The sequence below is a fragment of the Ambystoma mexicanum genome, chromosome 5q, assembly GCF_040938575.1.
Source record: "Ambystoma mexicanum isolate Mex_15411 chromosome 5q, UKY_AmexF1_1, whole genome shotgun sequence".
Taxonomy (NCBI): domain Eukaryota; kingdom Metazoa; phylum Chordata; class Amphibia; order Caudata; family Ambystomatidae; genus Ambystoma; species Ambystoma mexicanum.
Genome location: NC_090933.1, coordinates 1327114855 through 1327140961, shown reverse-complemented (window position 1 = coordinate 1327140961; position 26107 = coordinate 1327114855). Strand labels below are relative to the sequence as shown.

Sequence of the window (26107 nt, the reverse complement as noted above, 5' to 3'; positions counted from 1 at the left end):
TGGGTGCATGGTTTGCCCCTGGCACGCTTCAGTTCACGCACGCAGCCAACCAAAGACCACCATTTGTCGCCTCATGAAGAGGTTACTGGCCGACGTATGCATACTCCCATATCCCCTGTAATAAGGGCTTCAGATGCACGTAGGGCAGCAGCGGTGCTAGGCGATGAGTTCAAGTAGTATTTGACCACACTAGCGCCATTAAATGTCTCCTGACAGATTGCACCCCCCAGGATTGTGACGACAGACACTGGATGTCTAGACTACCACAGTGACAGATCCCGAGCATATGACCACACAACCACTGCTGCCTGGGGACCTCCTATACGTCCGCTATCTTGTGCGCAGGTGGAATAACCCTTGGTTTCCAGGGCCCTTACGAGGTAGTGTTTTGTAATCCCCTTGCTGTGAAAGTCAAGGGATTGTGCTACTAGGTCCGCCTCTCTGACGTTCATAGGGCACCTTTAGAGAGTTCACTGGTACATCAGTTATCTTAAAACGAGGGGCAGCAGCACCTGTACTCAGTCTAACTTACCAGCCTGTCCAGGGGCGATACGTATGACGTTTCTAAGAAGTCTCACTACCAGCTGCACCTCCTCAGAGGTATTCTTCTTTTCCTCTCCTTCCCCCAGAAGCTCACTGTCTCCAGAACTCTGGTACTCTCCAGGCTGGGCTGCTGCAACAGCCTCTTTCTAAATCTGCCTGCCACTACTCTCCGCCCTCTGCAACTTGTCCAGAACAGGACTGAGAGACTTATCCTTGGCCTCAATCCCAGGGATCGTATCTTTCCAGGACTGAAATCTCTGCACTGGCTCCCAGTAGCTGCAAGGATTACGTTCAAAACGCTCTGCATTGTGCACAAGGCCTTCTGGGGCCTGGGGCCTCAATACCTTCAACTCTCTCTTCCTAAATATCTTCCTTCTCGAGCTCTTCACTCATCCGCCTCCAACTCCCTCAGGGTCAGTCGCTTCTCCAAGCAACGAGTTGGTGGTAGATATCTTGCTTCGGCTGGGGCCTCCCTCTGGAACAGCCTCCCTGCCTCACTGAAACTTGAGGAGAACCATCTCCATTTTCCGGAAGCACCTCAAAACCTTTTTCTTTGCTTCTGCTTTTTCTCCCCCTCTCCCCTGGTGAATCCCTGGCTTAACTGCACTGGTTACCTGGCCACCCTCTGATCTCGGGCCCAGGTCCCCTCCACCGCCAGTCGCACACCTGCACTGCCTTCCTGGCAACCCCGCACTCGGCACGGTCCCTGTATCCCTACTGTCCCACTACCAGCACTTGACACCAGATGTCTGCACTTACCCTTGCACTTGCCACCAGCTGGCCATACTTACTTATTGTTATTCTATTATCCCATGTACTGCACTTTTCCCTCCTACTCTCCCCTGCACTTTCCCCCTTTCCCCTTCCCATGCACTTGCGCGATCTGAATGACACTTGGCCTAGTAGGATCGCTGTCTGTCTTCCCTCTGCTCCCCCTCCCTTGCCTCGTCGCGTCTTGAAACAATTGTGTATAGGCGAGACAAGACATGAAAAGGATATATCTTTTGGGTTAGCCTTTTGTACTAGGAAAATATCACTTTTTCCTCAATGCTGTTAACCTAAGTGAACTCTAATGTCATTTCACTGACTAGTGGTTAGCGCCATGCAATTATTTTGTACTTTGTGTATTAGCAGAATACATAGCATATTTTCCGCTCCGAACTTTCTGTTCTTTTCTTATACATGAAACATTGGATGCTACATCGTTGGACTTTGGTTGGTGAGCACCCCATTTACCATGGTAACATTTTATTTTTGACTAATTGGTATCACCATGTGTTCTCAATATTCAATACCAATATGCATTTCTGTGTGTTTTTTTCTGATGGGTCCTGGCCCCATCCCCCTTTTCCTCTCTTCAAACATGCTTTAAAATACTTCTCTATTTTCTTTTAATTTCTGTTTTATACGCATTTTGTGTTCATTATACTATGTGATTTTGGAATAATATTATCAACAACTTTGTCTTGAAAAAGACCCGTTGGAAAGGGTCGAAACACGTGTCAGCATTTCTGTTTCAGTGTTTCTTTATAAACTTTTGGACAAAGCACTCCGGCTGATGACTCTATTGTTTAGTTCTAATTTGACCTTTGTCTCTCACCAACGTCATTAATCAGATATATTTGTGTATCCACTAACTTGTAGTAAGGTTGCTCAACAAACTTAGGGTGACACTCTTCCTTGTGTTAGCGTTATAAATGCCATATCATATCATATCAAGGTATGTCAGGAGGGTGTAGAACCTGCATCTTGGAGGAAACCGGCATTCAAGCCGGTCTTCAAAATACGTAAATTTACAGAACCCTCAAAGTACAGGCTGCTATCAATGCTCGACATAACAAGCAAAATGTTTACTTCCTTTTTACTCAACGAAACACAGAAATGGGCAGACTATCTACATAGCTGTTAGATACATTCCATGCAGGATTTAGACCTGGTTCTGGGGAGGTCCAGAACATAAGACTCATGGACAAGCTATCAGTGCAAGCAACAAAGAAAGGCAGTCCTGGTGTGTAGGCAACTCTGGTAGATTTGAGCAGCATTTCACACCATAGACAAACTGTGGAGTAAGATGAGTGCTTAGGTTGCAATACTCGTATCACCTGACTTGCGAACCGTTCACAAACGGGTAAAAGCGGGCATGTGACGGTCCTTGACTCACCTTCCTTCAGAAGGGTGAGGGCTTCCTTTTCAATCACCTCATGTTGTGGCCACTCTAGTGGGTGGGCATGCAAGGAGAGTGTGGGTGTCATACTTCTGCACTCTATTCCATCCTTTCCAGATCTGGTGGTCCGTTCATTCAGCCCCTCCTGATTAAGGCTTTACCATCAATTACCTTGCTCCCCAGGTGATATGGAAAGAGAACAACCAACACTAGGTGTAACTAACAAGGTGTCTATTTAATTCACGTGTAGAACTCCACCCAACCACCCCCTATAGCAAAGGGTTGTGATCCACCATACAGGTCCAATAGTGACTTACCAATTGAGTTTAATAAGAAGGCACAGGGGATTGTGCCTTCTTATTAAAGAGATTGACATCACATAATAGGTGTAGTTGTAGAGTGCACCCACACACTCACACGGATGTATTTTGGTGTTATAGACAGAAGGTAACAGATGTTCATTGTTACACAACTCAGTGGTACTCATTCAATTAATCTTGGGTGGATGAAGTGCTGGGTGGACCTGCAGGGATTCAAACCAGTGACTATGAGGTCACCCGCATGGACCCTTCTAGAGAATGCACTAGTGCACTGGGCCACAGACCTGGTCCCTAAACATGGATCTGGACACCACTTCCAGGAAGAGGCAGGAAGGAGGAATGGAGACAAGAAAGGAGAGAAGGAGATATAAAGGGTCCAGGAACAAAGGGTGGGAGACAGGTTATCTCAGAAGCATAGAACAACCTATGCAGAGAAACAAACGACAGCAGTTATTTACCTTTTGGCGCCTGTGCTTCTTACGCTTTGCAGAGTAGGGTGACACAATAATGGGTTTAGATCTAGAAACAGAAGACATTATGTTATTAAATAATACAAACCCAAGACATAATATAATGATATATAAACTAAATGTCCAAAGAGGAGCTGCTGTTCCACTCTCCCCGCCCAGTACTGCACCCTCCATCCCATACACAAGACAGGATTAACTGGAGGTTTATGAAGAACAAGCAGAGACAACGTAACATTTGGCCAAAACAGATGATCACTTTCTCACCAAAAGAGGAGGTTGCCTGTCACTCACCTGCAGCCAATTATTCCCCAAAAGACATATTTCAAATTTTAAAACGTAGCATTTGAGGTCCCAGGGAGACAAAAAGGAGCCCATCCACCCAGGGCAGTTTCTAGTCCATGTGGTGCCCAGGGCGAAACACTACAATGTGCCCCCACGCTCGGCATACGTGCCACTCCCAAACTACACCCCACAGTTAAGTAACTCGCACCAAATGTCAATAAATCACTGCTATACAAATGAAACAGGTTTTATTACATTGCGAGTCAAGAACTTTGAAAAAACGCTAAATGCTAGTGTGGGGCCGTTTTTTTGCCCAAAGTGGGTCACTTTCGTGAGTTACTTCACTATGCAAAAGTAGTAGTTTTGACCATTGTTGCTGAATAAATATTAAATCACACCGAGTCATTTGCAACTATTGGCCACGTTTTTATTGGTGCCCGAGCCAATTTTATGCCCCAGTCCGACCCTGGTGGCTGTCAAAAGTGAGCCATTGAGGTTGTATTCCCAGGGCAGGTCCGGGTGATGGGAAGCACCAGGTGCAAAAAAGTCATCATAGAAAAAGGATTGGGGGAAGGAGAGGCCAGAGCAGTAGCCTGGCCGGGCCCAGGCACCATTCAGCCGTCCCGGGGACCTCACAGGTGGGTGCTGCAAATGCCCATCTCTCAGCCCCTCGTACAGATGCACACTGCACAGCCCCATGTAGAGCTGCCCACTGCCTAACCCCCATTTACAGACACCCACTGCACAGCAACTGAACAAACACACACTGCAGAGCCCCTATACAGATGCCCAGTGCACAGCACCCGTGGAGATGCCCACTGCATATTGCCTCCTTGCAGATGTCCACTTCATAAACCCTTTGCAGTCATCCACTGCACAGAACCTGTACAGATGCACACTGCAGAGCCGCCCATACAGATGCCCACTGCATAGCCTCCCTTGTAGACGCCCACTGTGCAGACCCCTGTACAGATGCCCACTGCACAGATGCCCACTGCAAATTGCCCCCTCGCAGACACCCACATGGAGAGCTGCCCACTGCATATCCCCCCCCTTGCAGAGGCCAACATCACAGTCCTCTGCACAGGTGCCCACTACACAGACCCCTGTACAGGCACCCACAGCACAGCCCGCTGTGTGAATGCCCATTTCACAGCACCAGTGGTGGAGAGGCTTACGGGAAACTCTGCGATTTCCCAGTGGGCCTCTGTACCATGGGCCACTTTTGAGTGGGATGAAGTCAAGTTACAAAACTTCCAATATATGTTAACATAGGGCCACTTGGAAACACATTTCCGGGGCCACATTTGGTTCCATTGCACAGCACCCTGCACCGATGCCCACTACACGGTCCTTGTGTAGATGCCCATTACACCCCCACCCGTGCAGATGCCCACTACACGGCCCATGTGTAGATGCCCATTACACCCCCACCCCGTGCAGATGCCCATTGCACCCCCACCCCATGCAGATGCCCACTACACGGCCCTTGTGCAGATACCCATTGCACCCTCACCCTGTGCAGATGCCCACTACACGGCCCTTGTGTAGATGCCCATTACACCCCCACCCCGTGCAGATGCCCTTTACACCCCGCCCTGTGCAGATGCCCACTACACGGCCCTTGTGCATATGCCCATTACACCCCGACCCCATGCAGATGCCCATTACAACCCCACCCCGTGCAGATGGCCATTACACCCCCACCCCTGAAGGTGTCCATTACACTTCCAACCAATGCAGATGCCCATTAAACCCCCACCCCATGCAGATGGCCATTACACCCTCACCCGGTGCAGATGGCCTTTCTCAGTGCTTAAAGTGGGCCGGGCCTGCTGGGCCAGGCCCCGGCAGTCTCCAAAAAGTGGGACTGAGCCGGGGACCTGCCGGGGCCCCCCATCCCACACAACATTGGCGGGATGCGCCCGCCAGTTTAATTTCAGGCAAGCTGACAGAAGTGCCAGCCAGGCACAGCGTCGCTGAGGCTGGCTGGCACTTCTGTCAGTCACTGTAACTTCCCTGATGACCCCTCATCTGAGGGGTCATCAGGGGAGTTACAGTTCCTTTGTTTGCCCTCGCCACGTCACTGACCCTCAGCGAACCTGCGGGCTCCATGATCTAATATGCAGATTAGATCACGGAGCCCGCGGGTTTGCAGAGGGTGAAAGGCGCCTCGGGCTCAGTGATCTATCTGCTCTGAGCAGAGATCACAGAGCCCGAAGCGCCTTTCTCCGTCGGCAAAGCTTTATAAAAGATGCCTTGAATTGTTTACGTTTCAAACCGTCTTTTATAAACATAGAAATATTACTACGTTTATAAAAGGTGGCTTGAAAAGTGCACAAACCATAGTAAGGTAAGCACACAAGTGTGCATAAATTACTATGGCTTGTGCACTTTTCAAGCCACCTTTTTATAAACATAGAAATACGTAACATTGGTATGTTTATAAGGCTTGAAAGGTACACACCAATAGTAGTACGCATACAAATATATAAATGCTCACATACATTTATATATTTGTTTGCGCACCTTACAATGATGTGTGCACGTTTTAGGCCACGCCCACAATGGAAGCCAAGCCCCCAAACGAGATCCCCCCCCTCAATTTCTTACCCCACTTAAAGCACTGGCCTTTTTAACACCCAGTGAGTGGGATCTGATGCTTGCATCGGGGAGTGGGAGGGGAACCCACAGATCGGTGCGTTGCTAGAGAATGACCCGTTATTAATTATACCTACATGATGTATAGCGCTGTGACACAGCCGTGGCGCTCAAAGGCGCTGTAGAACCCTATGTAAGGTTACAGGGCCCCGCCCGGGCTGCACGTGCAATTCGGTAACGTGTGTAAGAGGCAGCACCTCAGGGCAATATGAGCTCCGGCAAAACGGGGAATGACTGCAGATTGCCCAGAGCCCGGCCCCAAAACCAAAGAACAGATTGAGACACCGCTCACCAGAGCATGCGCAGTAGCGCACGCATCCACTAGGGAACACACTACGCATGTTCAAAGGCCGAGAGCCAAGACACCCTTAACTCATGCAGAGCACCGGGACAGATATCACAAAAGTAAGCGCAGGGCAAGTGTGATGAACTGCGCATGCGCACAACATGAAACACTTTGTGCGTGCTCTGGAACATTTTGCGCATGCTCAGTGATCGCGTGTTGTGTGAGACGCCCGGAAGACTTCACTAGAGCATGCGCAGCCATACCTGCCTAACCTCCAGCCAATTGGCTGCCAAAGACTGTTGCCGCTAGCCAATCGGGTGGAGGTGTGGGCAGGACCGGAAACGGTCCCTCAGGCATAATTTTCAATTGCCCCCCTTACTTCTTCAGCCGGCTGTGGCCCCTGGGCGTGATGGAGCCACAGTGGAAAGGGGGGCGGGGGATGCACTAGTCACCCCCTCACCCCACACAGGCAGACACAATGGCTGTGGCCACTGGGCGTGATGGAGCCACAGTGGAAAGGGGGGAGAGGGGGGATGCACTAGTCACCCCCTCACCCCACACAGGCAGGCACAATGGCTGTGGCCCCTGGGCGTGATGGAGCCACAGTGGAAAGGGGGACGGGGGGTGCACTAGTCACCCCCTCGCCCCACACAGGCAGACACAATGGCTGTGGCCACTGGGCGTGATGGAGCCACAGTGGAAAGGGGGGACGGGGGAGTGCACTAGTCACCCCCTCGCCCCACACAGGCAGGCACAATGGCTGTGGCCCCTGGGCGTGATGGAGCCACAGTGGAAAGGGGGGCGGGGATGCACTAGTCACCCCCTCGCCCCACACAGGCAGGGCGCAGAAGGTTGTGCACATGATTAACGCCCCAGAGAGTGCGACAGCAACTCCTGTTACCAGTTGGATCTGGACTCCGTTCTCCACGAAAACTAAAGATGTACTAAGAAAATCCCCGAAAATGTCAGACGCTTCTAAAAACACATCTGCCCCGTTTCATAATTAGATTGTATTGCACAGCAACAGAGACTGCATCGTTTGTAAGGCCGTGCAAGTAATAGTTAATGAACTGTTCAGGATTTAGCTCAATGGCCATTTGAATTTCGTATTTGATGAACGTGCTGATGATTACTGATGATGCTGAGGCCCAGAAGGTGTGAAGCTCACTATCCCCTCGCAAGTAGTGTAGCCACTTCTTGGCTCCTTCTGAGACCAGAGCCACTGATGTCCATGTATCACGTGGGATCGTGCAGCTAGCAATAGCAAAGGCCACGGAGGGGTTGAGTGGGATATGATATGGCATTTAAAACACGCCTATACACAAGTGTTTCAATGCACGACGAGGCAGGGAGGGGAAACAGAGGGAAGACAGATAACGATCCGAATAGGCCAAGCAGGGCCGGCCTTAAGGGCAGCAGCGCCCTGGGAGAATTAGCGCCCACCGTGCCCCCCTGGTTAACAGGGGGCGGGGCGGGAGGGGGCGGGGTCAGGATGGGCAACTTTTTTTTTTTTAACTTCCTCGCTCGGCGAGGACTTTAAATAGGTGCCGTTAGCACCCCATTGTCATTGAATGAGCCCGCTGCCGCGGGTTCATTCAATGACAATGAGGCACCTGCCACACCTTCTACCACCACCCCAGCCCGGGGGAGCCCTTGAAAAACTCCCCCGAGCTGGCCTGGTGTGGGGCTAATGGTGCCTTTTCTTATAAAAAGTGCCTGCGGCGGAGGCGCGCATTTCAATGCACCCGCCGCCGCGGGTACATTTTACAGTAATAGGCCACCTGCCACGCCTTCTCCCACAACGCCAGCTCAGGGTACCCCTTGAAATACTCCCCCGAGCTGGTGTGGCGGGGGCAAAAGGCGCCCTGGGGGCCGTGGCGCCCCGGGCAGTCGCCCGGCGCGCACCCCCCAGGGCCGGCTCTAAGGCCAAGTGACAATGAGATAGTGCAGGGGAGGGGGGAAAGTGGAAACTGCGGGGGGAGAGGACAGTCCAGTACATAGCATAGAATAATAAAATATGCAACACGTCTGTACCTCAGAAACCCAGGATTAAGTAACCATTTCAGAAAAAAGAATGCAGTATTAATGTGGTACATCATTAATTGTATTTATTGCATTCCACTGTAAAGGGAAAACTGGAAAAATGTTTCTAATGACAGCTGCAACAACCGAGTTTACATTTTTGACAGGTGGGCGGAGCTGTGTGCAAATGGGCGGAGTCTTGTGTGGCTGTGGGCGGGGCATAAACCTCAGGATTTTAGATTTTCAAATGTAGGCAGGTATGTGCGCAGCATAGGGCGAGAGGCATGCTCCGGGATACCAGCACAGAGGGCCCAACGAATCAGCGAAGCATGCGCAGTAAAAGTATACTCAATATTCATGTTTTACGCAGATGCAATAAACACGCATTACCTCCACGTCCGCTCTTCCTCGGCCCAGTACTTACCTCATGAGGCTCCTGCCTCCGGCACAGGACCTTCTTCTATTTCTTTAAATCCCTATAACTCCTCCCCCACAACCACGTCCCTCAGTTTAATTTCTCCTGCCTCCGGGAGGTTCAACTTTTTCTTACTGGTGTGGGGCACTGGGGAGCACTGATTGCTGGCCCCATGCGGGGCAGTGTGGTGCGGCCTTCAGCTCCCTCGGGTGCGGCGCTGCTCCTGGGTCCCCTGCAGGGCTTTGGGTCCCAGTTGAGCGGGATTGCCTCGCTCAGTTCTTTGCTGGGCTCCGGACCGCAGCGTGGGCATTGTGTCCTGGGTCCTGCTCGGCCTGGGGGAAGGTAAGGAGAGGGGAGAGGGCTCTGTGCTTGCTCTTTTTCCCCCTCTCCTGCTGGTATGGCCATCTTGGCATCCCATTCATGCCGGCTCCTTGGTGTGCCTCACGGAGGCTGGTGCCTCGCCCGGTTGTGTTTTGCAAGGTTGTAGGCTGGCACGAGGACATCACGGCCAGGGTCTTGCAAGGCCTGGGATGCGGTAAGGAGTTGGGGGCTTTGTGAATGTTTGTGCCCTGATTCTCCTGCCGTTGCGGCTGTGCAACGACATGCCTCCTGTTTGATGCAGCGTTGCCTAGGGATTTGTTTTTTTTTTTTTTCCCTCTTGGTTGGTGCCTTCTGGAGGGGTCCCATTAGCTCGACAGGCCGTTTCCTCGTGCTCTGTGGACACATCTTTTCTGGGTGCATCTTTGAAGACGCTCTGACTGAGAAGTGGGGACGTTAAGAAATGATGGCAAGCACTTGGCAGTATGGGCTAGCCTTCCCTTTGTTGTGAGGCCTCTCTGCTTCTTGTCATGGGGTGACGGTGGCAGAGAGTCTTTGAAAGTGCGGGGGCTCTGTTCTGTCGCAGGCATGTCACATGCCGCCCACTCCTCAGACACACACATGACAAGGATGCATCGGATGTTAGCTGCATTCTCTGCGTGCACCCTGTGAAAACGGCACAGATTTTGACACGTCTGCAAGCAAGAACCATTTAGAGCATGGGGCTACCAGCTACTTGATGCAGGGCTCAAGCCACCTCTCAGTCATGTGCTGTGTATACAGGTGGCGAGTTAGTGCTGTAGTTGGGTCTGTGCTAGCCATGGACACAGGCTCCTTGTCCTCTCCTCTGAACTGCGTGAGGGACGGACGGACGAAGGAGATGAATTTCTTTTCCCTTGTCCGGCATGGAGTTATAGAAACTGCTAATGCATCATGGAAGTAACAGCCATGCAGGGGGTTCCCAGTGTCTCTTCTTTTGGGCCTAGGTCCTCCGGTGCTGACGTGTTGCTTTCACGCCTCCTCTCAGTCGCGTGGAAGTAATATGGCAGATGGTGGCACATGTCTGTGCTTAAAGGGGTTCTCAGAGCCCCTGGTGCCGGTGGAGGGAGCTGTCCCTTTAGTGAGTTTTCCGGTATAGGCATACCCCAGGAATGGGGTTGTCTTTGGTGTCTGCTATCCGGGATGGATTGCATTGTCCTACTTTGTGACAGTATTCTGCCCATTGATGCCAGCCTGGTGGCTCCTCTGTCGGCTGAGGGGGGCATGGTCTGCTGGACTATTGGGCTGTCCTGTATCTTCCTTTTGATAGATCAGATCTTTTTGTGGGCTGACAAGCATGCTGTTATATTCAACATCCTGTGATTTTCCTCTGGTGCAAGTGCAGTGACTGGCAGTTTTCCCTGGCTCCTCATCTCTATCTGTGTGGCTTCTGGCCTGCCTGTGCCTGCGCACGATCAGGGGCGGTCCACCAGGGGTTTGGCAGCTTCCTGGGCCGATGCAAGGAGGGTTTCTCAGTAAGAGATTTGTATGGCTGCCGCCTGGGCTGGTGTAAGCACTTTCATCAACCGCTATGGGTTGAGTTTCTCCCACTCGGGGTTTGGTTCCTTTGGGGTTGGAGTTTTGTCTATGGGGATGTGAATTAAGAGTTATTGTGGGTGTGTGTTTTGCTGCAGTTTTTGGTTCTGTGTCTCATTGGGACCTTTTCCCCGTTGCGGCTTTGGTATACCTCATGAGGTAAGTACTGGGACGAGGAAGAGTGGACGTGGAGGTAATGCGCTGACTACTTACTGGTAATCTTCATTACTCCTAGTCATACTCTTCCCCGTCACAGTACTGATGACCCTCGTCACCCTCCCTGCGGGGAAGGTCCCATGCTCTGGATTGGTAATATGAAACTGAGTGACGTGGATGTGGGGAAGGAGTTATACGGATTTAAAGAAATAGAAGAAGGTCCTGTGTCGGAGGCAGGGGCCTCATGAGGTAAGTACGGTGACGCGGAAGAGTAGGATTAGGAGTAATGAAGATTACCCGTAAGTAATCAGAGCAGTGCCAAAACACTAGTCACTATAGCATGCGTAGAAAAGGGTGAGAAGAATGCTCCGGGATAACACTGGCACAGACGGCAGTGCACAAAACTGCATCAAATGTACCTGTGACCTCAAAAAACGCATTTACCATTATTTACAGGGCCCTTTTGCATTTGGAAGCATTACACCAATCGAGATAAAGGCATTTTTGGTAACATGTTTAGACAGGTCTTCTCAGCTGCAGGCAAGATGACCTCCAAACATCATGCACACCCACACACCATTCCATTCGGAGACGGGCTTCCAGCCTCTTTAAGTTGATTCTGGGAATATACCCCTGGTTTCTCCGTTATAACTACAAGACTACGAGTCCCAGAATGCAGTTCAGTCATTTCACACTGGCATGCATATTGTTATGCGGACGTAAATAAAATGTGCAATGCCTCATATGATATGATGTGGCATTTATAACACACCTGTACACAAGTGTTTCTAGGCACGACAAGACAAGGAGGTGGAAAGGGAGGACAGAATAACGATCTTACTAGCCCTTGTGTCATTCAGATCGCGCAAGTGCAGGGAAAAGCGAAGGGGAGAAGTGCCAAAGGAAGGGGAGAAGTGCCAGGGGAAGGGGAGAAGTGCAGATAACTCACAAGTGCAGCCAGCAGGTGGCTCATAATTGCAGAGAGGGTAAAGGGCAAAAACATTGTTGTCAAGTCAACCACGCAGACATGACACAGACTAGTATGCATTGTTAGTCTGGTATTTACTTTAGCGTAGATGCAGATTATGGGGCTTTTTAAAAAAAAACTCTTTATTTATAATTTTCAACATAGATTAACAAAAACAATTGAACTATACATAACACCAAAATTAGAACAAAATTCCGAGCAAATAACAACTGTTGCTATACAATCTACAAAATGACCTAGACCTAATTCCAAACATGAACCTGCGCACTAATTTGACATCAACAAACAATGAGGACGTGACAAAACAAAGAACATGACAGACACCAGCACCCGCCCACCTTCATTAGTATTTGAGAATAAAACAACTCCACTACACAATTCAATCTTTGGTCATCCATAAAGTTCAGTGAAACTTCCCCACAGTTCATCATAAAATGCTTCCTTATGTTGTTTATAATACATTGGGCCTCATTCCGAGGTTGGCGGTAAGGGGTTAACGGTGCCGGTGCCGTTAAACCTTACCATCGCATTACAAGGTCCTTTAGCGGGTCCCGCAAAGGGTGGCTGGTTTTACCAGGCGCCCTTAGTGGGAGCCGCTAAAGGACCAGCATGCTAACAACGGGCCCGTTGTTAGCATGGTCCCCATTCCCATTGAGCCCTATGGGGGCTTGAATGGGAATGGGGATGGGTTCCCTGAATGGGGAGATACTGAATCCCCCAAGGTTGGAATGGCCCGGTAATTCCCCATTCAGGGAACCCGGACCCGGCATGCAGTAAGGGGGTAGCCATGGTGCTAATACCACCATGGCTACTTCCAACCTCGTAATGACCCCATAGTCTTTTCATATCTTGATAAAACTTGCACATCTAAAATCCACTCTTCCACTGTGGGCTTCTTCCTGGTCTTCCAAACCTTTAATATCTGCTTAGTCGCCACCAACAAAGTTTTGCTAAATCCAACAAGATGTTACCCAAGCAATATTATGACCACTTCTTGATAGTTGCAGGATGATTGCCAAGGGATTACGCGGATAAGTAATGTTCCAGATGTGGTCAATCCTATCAACAACATCTTTCCAAAAACTCAGCACTCTTTCACAACTCCACAACATATGCAGCAGACTAACCCTCTCCTTCCCACAACCCCAACACATGTCATTATTGATCATCCCCAGAGCACACATACGTGCAGGGCTCCAATATATTTTACCCAATATTCTTCGAGGAATATAACGCAGTTGTAGATCCGCCTTAGCATTTATTGAGACTTTCCACACCCTTTCCCACTCTTCTAGTGTAAGATCTCTACCTAACTCTTCCAACCATGACAGCCGCAACTTTTCCCATGAATCCAACCATTTAGCATCATATTGCATAACTTTCAAGATATTTGACACTTTCTGAGATCCACTGGTCAGTACCTTGAAAACATCTGGTTTCTGTAAAAGTGCTGCATCCATCATCTCCCTCCTTCCAGTGAGTAAATCAATCAATTGACTATGGGACTCATTACACGAAAGGCGGTAGGGTTTATCGGTACCGGTAAGGTTTTTTACCGCTAAGGTTTTACCAGCTGTTAAAGTAGGGTGCCGCAAAGGGACCTCAGTGCTAATTACGGTACCGCAATTTGCGGTACCGTAATTACCACCTTCCCCATTCCCATTATGCCCTATGGGGGCAAAATTGGGAATGGGGAAGGGCCTTGGTGAATGGGGAATTACCGGCCCCGCTCACCTTGGCGTAGGCCGTTAATTCCGCCATCCACCAAGGCAGACACGTTAAAATACCGACGGCAGCCATGGCGCTAATAGCGCCATGGTTACCGCACAACATGTAATGAGGCCCTATATCTTCTTAACTCTCTACGTTTCAACCCAAACTTCTCTACTAGACTCTCAAAGGCTATCTCCCCTTCATCTCTCCAGACATCCCCAATTGTCAAAATGCCTCTCCTTATCCAACTCCTCCAATGTAGTACTTTATTATACATCAGTAGACCAGGATTATGCCAAAGAGAAGCTTCTTTATAAATGAATAATCCTTCCCCATTTCATACAATCAACGAAGTCAATGCGTTTCTCGTTGCCAAGACTGTTTTTAAACCATGCACGTTCCCAGGTAACTGCCCAAAAGAAAACAGGCACTTAATGTCATATGGTGAAAATGGCTGCATCTCAATTTGCACCCACCATGGCACCTGATTCCGATCCCCACTGGAGTAGCTTGACAACTTTTTAAACAAGAACCCGTTATTATAATTCTGTAGTATCGGATACCCAAAACCTCAATTTTTAACACTCCTGATCATAATATATCGTGGTATTCTGGCCCTCTTCCCTAATCCACATAAAAAGTCTTGAAACAGCCTATCTATACGCCCAAGTGCACTTTTTGTAAAGAGTAGGGGCAACGATTGAATAATATACAAAATCTTGCAGCAGAAGCATTTCTATTGCATTGATTTTACCCCAAATGGTCAAATTTAGACACCCCCATTTCACAATATCCCTTCAAAGGACCTCAATGATCTTATCCACATTATAAGTCACTATCCTTTTAACATCTCAGACAATGGGGTCATTCCGAGTGTGGCGGTTAACGGTGCCAGTACAGGTGCCGGAGCTGTCAACCTCTTACCGCCACATTACGAGTTCTGCTCGCGGGACCCGCTAAGGCTGCCTGGTAAAGCCAGGCGTCCTTAGCGGGTCCCGCGAGCAGACCAGGGTGCTAACAACGGGCCCCTTATTAACGGGCCTGTTGTTAGCACCCTCCCCATTCCCATTGAGCCCTATGTGGGCTTGAATGGGAATGGGGATGGGTTCCTTGAATGAGGAATTACCGGGCCCTCCAAGGTCAGAATGGCCCGGTAATTCCTCATTCAAGGAACCCGGACGAGGTATCCGGTATGGGAGTAGCCATGCTGCTAATAGCGGCATGCTTACCTCCATACTCGGAATGACCCCAATATAAATACCCAAGTACTTGACACACTCATTCTCCCACGTACATCTCCATCCTAACAATTGTTTGCATCCCGGTGAGATCTTTGTCGGGAATACTACTGTTTTTTCCCTATTGATCATGTAACCCGATAACCTTCCTACCTCTTCAAAAACACTTCTCAAAATACATCCCCGTCTACAGGGTTATTCAAGATAACCACCACATCATCCACATATGCCAATACCTTGACTTCTCCATCTCCTACACTTAAGCCTCAAACACCCCCATGTTGTCATATATATGCGAACAGCGGTTCTAATACCAAATTAACCAACAAGGGTGACAAAGGACAGCCTTGCTGTGTACCTCTATTTAAAGAGAACACAGCTGAAAACCCCTCATTCACCCATACCTTTGCCGTTATGTCTGTTTGTAGTGCTTGAATGGCTTTAATGAAAAAGGGACCAAATCCCAATTTTGACAATGTGTAGTTTAAGAATCTCCAATTGACCCTATAAAAGACCTTTTCGGCGTCTAAAAAAATCAATAAAATATCCTTAATCTCCGAATCTGGTAAACTCATTATATCTAATAGCGTTCTTATATTATCATATCCATATCGCCGTTTCATAAATCCTATCTGGGATGGCTCCACCAACCCTCCCATATATTTTTCCAATCTTATAGTAAGAAATTTGGTAAATATCTTTATGTCTACATTGAGCAAGGAAATAGGTCGGTAATTACAGCACTTAGTTGTATCCCTTCCAGGTGTCGGAAATACTGTAATGATTGCCTCCTTCATTGAATTGCATAACCTCCCCTCTTCTAGAATACGATTATATAATCTACACAATACCGGTGCTAACACTTCATCATACTCTTGATAAAACTCTACTGTTAAACCATCCATCCCTGGTGACTTTCCTTTTTTTAGTCCCTCAATTTCCGACATAACCCCCAAAATGGTGATTGGTGCTTCCATGAAATTTCTACCTTCTTCCGAAATTGTGGGGAGGGTAATTTTCTCGAAGAAGCTATCCAGTTCATCCATTTGTGGAGTAAGATCCTCAGCATACAAGTCAGCATAGAATGAACGGAAACATTCACCTATTATATCCTTCTTAACCACCATATTTCCATGTTCATCCTCAACCTTTTGAACATACATTCTTTCTGAATAATTCTTCAGCCTATTTGCCAACAGTTTACCTGCATGGTCCCCTCCTTCCCAATATCTTTGCATCGCGTAATGCATTCCTCTCTCAACACGCAAATTCACCTCCCTTTTCAAGGTTTCCTTAGTACTTACTATCTTAACCTTTACACTCTCATCTTTAGTCAACACATATTCTTTTTGAAGGTCCCCTAGTTCTTTTTCAAGTGGCCCTAATCTAGCCTCTCCTTCTTTCCGTACCCTGGCAGTCCAATTCATAAGTTCCCCCCTAACAGAAGCCTTAAAGGAGTCCCACACCATCATGCTGTCTGCCGTTCTACCATTCACCTTAATGTAATCATGTATACATTTTGTTAATGCCTTAGAGGCATCCCTATTTTCCAGCCCAAATGACTTCAGCCGCCATCTATAAGCTCCTCGCCTCTCTGAGAATAAAGCCAATTTAGTCTGTACCATTGAATGGTCTGAAATGTGCCGTTCCCCTATACTCACAGCCTGTACTTTCCCAATCAGTTTATCTGACATTAATATATAGTCAAGTCTAGAATACGAATTGTGTACTGGTGAGTAGAATGAAAACAACTTTTCTCCCCAGTGAAGATTCCTCCATACATCAACTAAATCATATACTTCCATACATGCTTTGAATTCTCTACTTGCTTTCTGCCCTGTAAAATGACAAGTTGAGCACCTATCCATTTTGGGGTCTATCACACAATTAAAATCACCACCTAAGATGACCAATTCACCTCCCATATCCCGTAGCATTGCCTTCAGTGAATTGAAGAAACTCTCCCCTCCCGCACATGGACTGCCTACTGCCTACTGCCTTGTGACATACACTGGATTGGTGGTTAGGTTACCCAAGAGCCTAGGGCTTGGGCACAGCCTTGCTTTAGGGAGGTAAGGTAGACATTGGCAGATAGAAGGAATTTGTATGCAGGTACTCACAGATAGTTAATTGGTGGGCAGTTATGGAGGCGACTATAATTTTTTGGTGAGTGCAGGCAGACTCCATTGGGGATGGGTGGGGGTGCATTGGAGAGAATATGAGGATATTTGCAGTCTTAGTGGTATGTTGTATTGTGCTTGCAAAATCTATACTGCCTTGTGTGCATGGGCGGGGCCCTTGGACATAAGAAGGAGGGCAGTGGTTGGAAGTAGGTAACAGAGCGTTGACTTGATTGGGTGCATTACTGAACCGATATGTACCTATGGACAGAAAGGGTAAGTGCTGACAAGTTTCCATGAATGGGTGTATTGCTTTGAAGTGGGTGTGGCAAAGGAGTTGGCTTTTGCTAAGAAACCTGCAACGCAATGCTGCTATGTATGGGAGTACTGTGATACTGGTATGTGGATTGAAGACATATGTACTTTCACTTTGCCTTAGGTCATTTGCATACGTTATTATACGCTTACCTTGTGCCATACAATACATTTGTAAATATGTAAGTGCCGTAAGATTGCACCTTTGCAGAATCAATGTGGAGGACATAGTTCAGGCCGTAAAGGGGAATTGGTGAGATAAGACATCATTTGTGTTAGGAGTGGTGTGGACGTGAACAGAGCTTCGGTTTAGGGAGTGCAGTAAGAAAGTGGGAAATGCAAGGATTGTTTTACTGCATAACGTTTGTGACATGTGGCACATGTACGCAGATACTAACACATACACCATTGTGGGGATGGGGAGTGTATTGCAGATGGTATGGGGATTGTTGTAATCAGTGTACCATGTTGTTTTGGCAGTGGCAAGCGCGTACTGCCATGTATGGATGGCTACGGGCGTTTGACGTAACAATGTGGACATTGTTCGGAAGTAGGTTGAAGAATGTTCACTTCTTTGGGTCAGTTATTACAATGATATGTAAGTCCAGTGTACACGGCTGGAAATAAGTATGTATCCTGTGGGTGCTCACTGTCACAACATGGTTGTGGAGGAAATTTTGCAGGTGCCATACTAGTAGAGGTGGTCTGAAGTGACAGCACATGAATATGGTGACCATTATTGGCCTTGTTGCCATTCACATACTGAGATGACACAATTAATGTACAGTATGTTACACCTCTCATAATACCTTGTACGTTCAAAGAGAAGGAAGGCAGTGCGACATGACACGAGTTAATAAGTATTACACATGAAAACTATGGAGAATGTACAGTCCAACACACACACATTTGCAGCCGGCAACATTATGAACGCTGTTAAGTGGAGCTATATACAGGATGGCAGGCCTTCTGACTGTTACCTTTGTTTGGCATATTTGTTCAGATGGCGAAAGGAAGCCGGTGGAGCTTTAAGTGTATGCAGTTGTAATGTGTGCATCGCTTACGTTAGATATTTATGTGTGCCGCCTACACCATTGCAGCAGTCACTGGCGTTGGTGACTTCACTTGTGTATAGTCGTTCCTCACGGCGTGCACTCCAGGTATTTATTTTATGAGCGTGCCAAGCGTAGCACACTCTGTCATGTGAGCACCTAGCTCTGGAAAGGAACAACATAAACAAAAGCAAAAGCGGACATGCGCAGACAGAGTTCACGGTTCCAGATCATTCCATACTTTACTAACAATACAGTGAGTGGTTGGAAGTGCTTTATTTAGTAATACAGTGATTGTACGGGTTCACAGAAGAAAATGTGTTGGAACCGTTGGGACAAGATGATGTTTTAATGTATTGCGTTTTTACAAAAGTTGACAGTGGTAGCAAGTCTAGTTGGACACACGGCACAATATGTCAGTGAGTGTACAAAGAAAGTAATGCAATAAGAAACGTAATGGGGGTCACCTCAGATTGCTTGGGAATGGAGGAGCTACTTTGGTAAGAAGCGCGTGAATGAAATGTGAGCTGTACATATCTGTGTGCAGGTTGACCGGTGCATGCACCTGTGTCCGTTGTAACGTATAGTACACTGAGGGTGCGTAGATGTAGTAATTGTGTGAAAGGGCATACAAAGGGGAGAACAGGGAATGTAGCATTGTACAAGTGCGTAGAAGGTGAGGTGCTTTAGTGTACGACTAGCGTTCCATGTTCATCGAGCCTTGTATGTCTGCATTTGGAGGGGGTGGGGAAGAATGGAAGCAAAGGTAAGTACAATGACTGCTGCAATTTACTGGGAATGGTGGAGACATGGCAGTGTAACAGTGTTTTTTTACTGCCATCACAAAGGTCCGTGCAATGTACGGAGAGAAAGTGAGCGGTAGAGCAAGTTTATAAATATGCATACTGAGGAGCACGTAAATAACTGTTAATCGTAATACACTTGTGATGTAAAGGTACATAATTTCGGCAAATTCCATGCTTCTATTGGGAGGGTGTGAAATTGCAGTGTACGGCGTATGAGATCATTGCAGAGTACCTTTGGGCACAGAGGAACTGCAGTGCAAGTTATGACATTTCTTTTGCTAGACTTCTATACAATATCTGACCTTGAAGCTAAACATGCTTCCCCCTCCAGGCTGTTTTACAAAGGACATGTGTCCTGTTTAAGGAGAGGTATGTTAGGTTTCGATTTCCGGAGATGATGCAGGAAAAGAAAGGAAGGTATTAGCCGGGAACGTGTTTCGAGTGTAGCATGTATTTACGAATGTTGGTAGTGTCATTACGGTGAAGGTAGTGCAACGTACAAATAGATGTGATGGTGCTGTACAAATGGTCAAATGAATGCACAGATGGCAAAATACATAAAATGTGCTTTTACGTTGGGTAAGGACTAGTTAGATGTGCACTGTGTTATGAGGCAACGGTGGGTAATGTGAGACTGTGTTTGCTGTTTGAGAACACGTGGGTGGGTTGTCAATAGTACACAGTTTGGTGTCGTACTGCATGACCTTTTTTGGGGCTACTGTTTAGGAAAGGAAAGCAGTTAGTGTGAACGTTTGTCTAACATTGTAAGGCTGTTATGGGCTGTAAATGGTGTTTTCTTTACACAAGAAAAAAGGGTAACAGAGTTTAAAAAGTCAAGAAGGAAGGCAGTGGTTGCAATGTGGCTGGGGAGCTATGATGTATGCGCTGTAGTGAAATACATATCAATGACCTAATGGCCTACATGGTGGCAGTGTAAAGCAAGGAGGCACATGTTGCAGAAGTTAGGAGATTTACAGAAGATGTGTTGATGCATGCATGAAGTGGTATTGTTGTAATTGTGCAGATTGTAGGGTAGGTTACTGTAGTGTTGTTATTCAGTGTGTGCACTTATGATAGGTTTAGGTGACCAGTGTACATAGGAAACAGGTTAGTATTTTGTGGAAGAAATAGTAGGCAATGGAAACTGTAGTGGCTAAGGAGTAGGTGGCTGTGTTATGTGTGTGGTTAGTCATACGTGGATAGATGTTTGCATGTATAGTTCTTCAGTGTAGCGGCAATAGTGGGCAGGGTGTAGGATAACAGTGAAAGTGCAAAAGGATGAAAAGCCAAGTAAGCGGTCAATGTACAGTCAGGGTTACACATTTACAGAGGAATACAAGGTGCAATAACACTGAGGAGTGAAATACTTAGCATGAAATATACTAGATGAAACAATGGAGTATATACAATGAAGGTTGCAGAATTAAAAGCAGGTAACATACAGTAAGGCAGTAACAGTACATGTGTGGCAAAGATAGTATCAGGGTGTTCAGTCTTAGGAAGCATGATTGTCTTGAGCAGCAAGCCACAATTTGACTATGCTCTTGAAGGCTTGAAAGGAGGGTTCAGCTCTAAGCAGGTTGGGCAAGGTATTCCACAATTTGGTAGCTAGGACCGGGAAACTCACCCCTCCAGCTTCTTGAAGTTTGAACCTGGGGATGGAGAGGCAATGGGCATGGGCAGCTCTCTGCGGTCGGGTAGTGATGTGGGGTGTGAGTCGGTTGGCAAGGTATATGGGTCCTGGTTGGCTAGACATTTGTGGTTGATGGCAAGGGTTTTCAATGAGATTCTCTGTGCTGCCGAGAGCCAGTGAAGATTACGTCTATGGTCAGAGATATGGTGATTTCTAGGAATGTTAAGTGCGGCCCTGATAGCATTATTCTGTGTGATTTGAAGTTTATTTAGGGTGCGTTGACTAGTCCCTAGGTAGAGGGCGTTACAGTAGTCAATCTTTGACATGATAAGTGTTCTAGCAAGAGTGGTGCAATTAGCAGTAGTCAAGAAGGGTCTACAAGCTGTGATACGTTTGCACGTATTGGCAGAATCTGATAGTTTGTCTGGACAGCGATAGTGTGTGTGTAGGTTGCGTGGCTCTGTTTCTGCGTTGCTTTCTACCGAATTGCCATTTGGTAGGCATTGCGTAGTAGCTGTTGGTGAAGAAAGGAAAGTGTGGGTGTGCACATTTTGACATGCATATGTGTGCAATATGCGTCAGTGGGTGAATGGGAGGGTAGGTAGCTATTTAAGTGCAAGTGTGTGGCTGTGCAGTGGTGTGTAAGGATAGGTTGGGGACACTATGTTAGTATGTGGGTATTATTGTAATGGTGGTGACATAAGAAACACTGAGCACTTGTAGAGATGTGATAAGTAACAATGAAGTACATACTGCTGGATGGGCACACATGTACAAGCTACAGTACAACATTAGAGCACTGGTTTAGTAAGACATACAAGAGTATGCTGGTATTGGACTTACTTTGTTGATTGCAGAGAATAGGTGTCTTCTAGGCTGTATACGCTCCTGTAGCTTCCCAGAGAAAGGTGGGTACTGCTCCTATATAAGAAGATGGTAAGAAAATAGGTTGGCTAATGACATAGCGCTTACATTTGTAAATTACATTCTTGAGAACTGTAGGGGAATGTCTTGGCAGGAAGACAAAGTGTGTTTGTATAAATAAAAGGTGTACAATATGAAGGGCGGTTGGGAGTATAAGTATGTTTGTTAAGGGAGTAGGTGGGTTTCTTGGGACTTTAGTGTATCACAGGTTATGAAAAACGTGTTTATACTAGTGTAGGCCTAGTTACTTGACAAATGCAGTATTGTGCAGTGTGGGAGGATGAGACAAAGGTGCGGAAAGATGTACAGAGTGGAAAGTACAATGTTTTTGGGCGTCCATTTGCATGCAGTTCTGTGCATATGTATGCTTAGTACCTGAGTGCAGGCATTGCTTAGGGGTTTTCATTTCATTATGCACATTTACGTATGTTACTGTTTTGAACGTGGCAATAACTTTTTTTATTGCTTAACTGCTGTTGTTATGTATGACGTACGGGTGGAAACTGTTGTTTTGCTTGAAATGTATGCACTTTGCCTAGTTTGGTCGGAAAGGCTGCCTGATAGTTGTGTTTGCGATTTGTAAAAATTTGCTAGAAGGTGGTGTAATGGGGCAAACAATTGTAAAAAAGACGGAACAAAAGAACACAGTATCCTTTCTCGTCTACCAATGCGTGTTGTGGCCAAATGGAACCTTTGCCACCACCTACCACTGTAGGAGCAATTTAATGGTATGTGATGGGAGGCACAACAGTGCAAATTATGAGTACGTTATGGAGATTTACACCTAGGTACTCTGTTGCTGCGCATCATGCATAGTTTTCAACCTTTCATGGCCCTTAGGCAGGTGAAAACAACTGATTTTGTAATTGGTGTGTGAAAGCACATTGACTGTTATGGGCATTTGGGGAGCTTGGTGAGTGAGACAGCTGCATAAGTGGTGGGTGATACCCGCCAGAAGCGTGTGATTTGAGAGGTATGCAGATGTATAACACAGTTGGCACTGTACTGTAGAAAAAATATTAATACCTACTGGGTGTGCTGATGAGTAGTGATGTTGATGTTTGTGGGTGCAGAATGTGTAAATCCTTGACCCGTACTTTCTCGTGGAGGTGCTTTTGATTTATAAGATATGTCACCTCTGCATGAGTAACGGCTGTAATGCACAGTTCATTAGATGTGATAGAATTAAATGCACAGTTCTTGGTTGTAATTGGTTTATGCGTATGTAATACTTTACAAGTAGCCAGTCAGGGAGTGCTGCTGAAAGACTACTTGAACGGGAAGAAGGACTGGCCCTGGTCTACTGGGCCGTGGCCCTTGCGGTAGTAGGGGAAATCGCATGTGCTAAATGCTGTTCTTCGTAATGTGCTTGGTATGGAAATGGGACTACGGTTGAGCGATTCACGTGTATGTATGTTTTTGTGTTCCATGGTAGGATGTTGTTTTGTGGCCATGATAATGTTAGTGCTTGTAGTGTGATGTTTGTTATTGGCAGTGAATTTTTGTTTCCTCTATTGCAATTAGTAATCTGTTGCCGTTTATACTATGTATGCTGCAGACACACATGTAGTAATATACGGAGCACAAGCCGAGAGCAACCCATAACAAGGAGCACAGAAGAAGGTGTTTCTTGACACGTCCCTTTAGCAAAATTAGAAATAAACACTTTCCATAACTTCTACGAAGACGCCGATCTTTTATTATGCTTAAAATGTGTTTGTGTAGCCGCGTAAACAGGGCAATATGTTGGGAAAAGCTGCGCCTTTTGGGGGAGTGCACGTGCTACATCCGGGTATTGTGAGGGTGGCTGCAATGGAAATGGTACTATGCAGGAGTTGGGATTGGTCAATATGAATTTGTGGGTGTGGTGTGTAGGAACAGATTGTGCCAGAACGTTTGTTTGCCAATAGGAGTGGATATGGCTACGGGGACGGGTGCACCGTTAAGTAGGCAGACTATATGGCTGTTGGGGGACTCGTGGATACAATGGGTACAACTTTACGCGGAGCGTTGTGCACTAGCAGCACACCTTGGTTTCAATAATGTTGCTGTGCAATGGGTGGGAATACGTGGAATGCAGCGGGTCCATGTGGGTCCGTTTTGTGCTAGATTGGTGACACTTCCTCATCCAGACATTATTATTGTTCATTGTGGATGGAACAGTTTAGGGCATGCTACCAGCATTTCACTGCAGATTGCAATGAAGGAGACATTTTGGCAACTAATGGGAATGTTTCCAAATTCACATATAATCTTTTCTCACATCGCCCAGAGGCAGATATGGCTGCATTCTTCCTTCTGTGGCCCACAAATGGAGAAAGCGCGACGCAATGTGAACAAGGCTGTGTGCGCTTTGCTGCGCGACATTGGCGTGTTCTCCTTCCACAATGAAAACATTACCTTTCATAGTAGGAACATTTTTCATTCAGATGGAGTTTATCTGACTGATGCTGGCAATGAGATCTTTCTGCGTAATATCCAAAATGCCGTACATCGCTTCTTGCAAGTGTAGGATGCATTTTCCCAGTGCTCGTTCACCAAGTGTAATGTTTAAAATACAAATAGTACCAAAAAGGCTCTTTTCAGAGCCACTACATTTTTTGTGGAAATGCGTACAATGCTTTTGATGGCCTTCCGGTGATAATTGTTGCCATTTCTGTATGCAGCGCTTGTAGGCAGCGTCACTGCCTGCATGCTTCAATTGACGTTCTATTTTTGAACAGTGCAAGGTGGCTCTGAAAAAAGCCTTTTTGTTCCGCCCACTTTCTGGCTGTGTAGCATGTTTCCTGTTGTTATAAGAGACACCAGAAAAGACAGCAGTGGAAGGGAGATTTGACAAAGCGTACCAACCACAGGGATAAGAAATTGTACGTGGAGAGCAGAAGATGTAAGGTTCACCTTACTTGGGTAGGGGGCAGTGTTTGCCATGGTCCCGGACCGCAGTCTCAAAAGCACTTTGCAAATGTTCTCCCCTAGACAGTACCGCGTCGCAGTATATGCACAATACAGTGACCTAATACAGTGACCTTTGGAAGGTAGGGGTCTGTTGTATTGCGTATGTCCTTCAAGGTTGCTTGCGGGACACGGTGGCCCACTGGAGTGTCCATAGTGGCGGTAGGAGCAGATTCAGAGGATGCTGTAGTGGACAATAACCTACTGCCTGCTTTGAAGGGGACAACCCTCCAAATAGCTGCCTGGTGGTTCGTTTTAAGGTGTTGCCGTGTGGAAGTGGTGCCATAGCTGTACAAGCCAGGTTTCCCGCGTCAGTGCACTGAACCTAGTTAGCATGAGATTTTGGCACATTTCCAATGGTCTAAATAGTTTCCACACCCAGGATTGCTGCTGGTTGTAGGCAATGGGAATTCCTTCGACTTTACTCTTGTTTCCTTTTCGATGTCCCTCCCCATTATGATGCCTGTCCACCTGCTCAGGACTTTTAGAAGGAGGTGTTGGTGTTGAGGATGTGGGTGCTTCTGAGTCAGAGGTAGTAGCAGAAGCTTTGGTGGCCATTACCTGGAGAAATAGTTTTCAGGCACAGAATTGGTGAGAAAGCAAATTCTGCCGCAAGCAATGTGCACTGGTGCTCTTCTATTCTTCTATAGAAAGCCAAACAGAGGAATTGTAGGATGTGCTCTTTTATAGGGCTGGTGTGGAGCACGTGACATCGCAAAGTGGCATTAACTCATTCCCTACAATATTCCCTTGCAACAGCCTCTATCTAAATCTGCCTGCCTCTACACTCCGCCCTCTGCAACTTATCTAAAACAGGACTGCGAGACTTGTCCTTGGCCTCAAGCCCAGGGATCGTATCTCTCCAGGACTGAAATCTCTGCACTGGCTCCCAGTGGCTGCAAGGATTACGTTCAAAACCCTCTGCATCATCCACAAGGTCTTCTGGGTCCTGGGGCCGCATTACCTTCAACTCTCTCTTCCTAAATACCTTTCTTCTCAGGCTCTTCGCTCATCTGTCTCCAACTCCCTCAGGGTAAGCCGCTTCTCCAAGCAACGAGTTGGTGGTCGATCTCTCTCCTCGGTAGGACCTCCCTCTGGAACAGCCTTCCTGCCTCCCTGAAACTTGAGGAGAACCATCTCAGGTTCTGAAAACA

The 26107-nt window shown here is 47.2% G+C and overlaps 1 protein-coding gene and 1 pseudogene across 1 annotated transcript in view; one reads left to right on the top strand and one right to left on the bottom strand.

The window, feature by feature from the left end:
• Nucleotides 1–6818, bottom strand: part of LOC138498530 (zinc finger protein 585A-like) — a 1446290-nt pseudogene extending 1439472 nt beyond the window's left edge.
• The window catches only part of LOC138498532 (zinc finger protein 850-like), a 511734-nt gene that overhangs the window by 364324 nt on the left and 121303 nt on the right, over nt 1–26107 (top strand). The window lies entirely within an intron of this gene.